Raw genomic sequence first — 1550 nt, forward strand, 5'->3', positions numbered from 1 at the left:
GGAAGAACAGAAATTTATTGTTGGACGCGTTCAATCAATATTTCGTTTTCCAATTTTTCGACCCAAATTCGAACTTGACGGTTAGTAGCTAATACCTATAAATTACAATAGTAAATTATGACACGAGCGCGTTTAAAGCGATATTACGTACTAACCACTAAAAAACTTACATCGAATATTAATAATAATGTATTGTCCGTACTTAATATTATAGGTAACGGCTTCCCAATTGTACGGCAGTGATGATATGTCGGAGAGATCGATGAGATCGTTCTACGGCAGTAAGCTCAAAACAAGAGCAATTAATTACAAACATTTTGCGACGAACCATGCGTTCGAACCATTCTCAAACGTATATTTAAAGGTGTTGATAAAAGGCATTTGGTTCGAAAGATCGTGGGTGAGCAAGACTTTTTTTTAAACAATACAAAACTGTTGAATAAAAGTCAAATTTTTAATTTTCTCAATTGCAAAATAATATGCATATAGCTACGTTTTTAATTATAATACCGAAACTGAACTAGTTCTGCACTTATTTAACTATGAGTATATTTTAATGTTTATTTTTTGGATGGAATTACTAGTGTAGGTACCTACCTCGCAAAATATCAGTTTACTACAATACTGCAATCCGATAATTTATGCTATTATATACTTTAAACAAATTAACTGTACGTCTGTACTCTGTAGGTTCTGTACTCGTTCGAAATTTTATTTTAACACCTCAAAATCCTAGGTAAAAATATTATTTGTATGCCGTCGTTCATGAAAGTAAATAAATTCAAAATAAGTAATGATAAAATAATATGCTAATTCTCCAAAAATATTGTGTTTTGCAACGATTTCAATATTAATGATTTGTAAAATAGCCCAGCAGAATGAATGTCCGGCTATTCGAACGGGCCGAGATTTTGAGCACCAGTACAATGTCACTCCTCTGGGCACGTGAACGCAACCGACTGTCACAGAAGTGGCCGACGTGGACAGACGAAGAGCTGTATCCCAAGGTCAGGAAGATTTTAACCGGTCAAATGATGAACATAATGATGACCGAAATCCGAAATGTGGAACTCAGACCGGAAGTGTACCACCATCGAATGGAAAACTTCCGTGGTTCCGACAAAACTTTTAAACTGTACTCGACGATGGCTGTATCAAATATGCCAGAAAAATTGCAATGCAGTTCAACGAATTTGACGTCCTACAGTAACGCCAGGTCAGTCTGAGCCTTTTTTGGATACACCAATAATAACTAAAGAAACGTCCACGTTCAATTTTGGCCCATACGAATATTATGTTTGATCAGTGATTTACAGAGCAGAGCCCGAACAGGGTGCATGTTTTATAGCCATATTATATTATGGTATCTAATAATAATATAGTGTATAAAAAGCTATTTGCAGGAAATTTTTTGTTTATAATTTAAAAGAAGAGAAGATTCTGTTTTTAAATGTGCTTTTTGTTCGTGAGTATTGTACGTATGCTGTACCTGCAGAATATATAGCCACATCGTTCAAATAATGATAAATATAATAATATGGTTTTTTAAA

Source organism: Acyrthosiphon pisum, chromosome A2 (assembly GCF_005508785.2).
Source record: "Acyrthosiphon pisum isolate AL4f chromosome A2, pea_aphid_22Mar2018_4r6ur, whole genome shotgun sequence".
NCBI lineage: Eukaryota > Metazoa > Arthropoda > Insecta > Hemiptera > Aphididae > Acyrthosiphon > Acyrthosiphon pisum.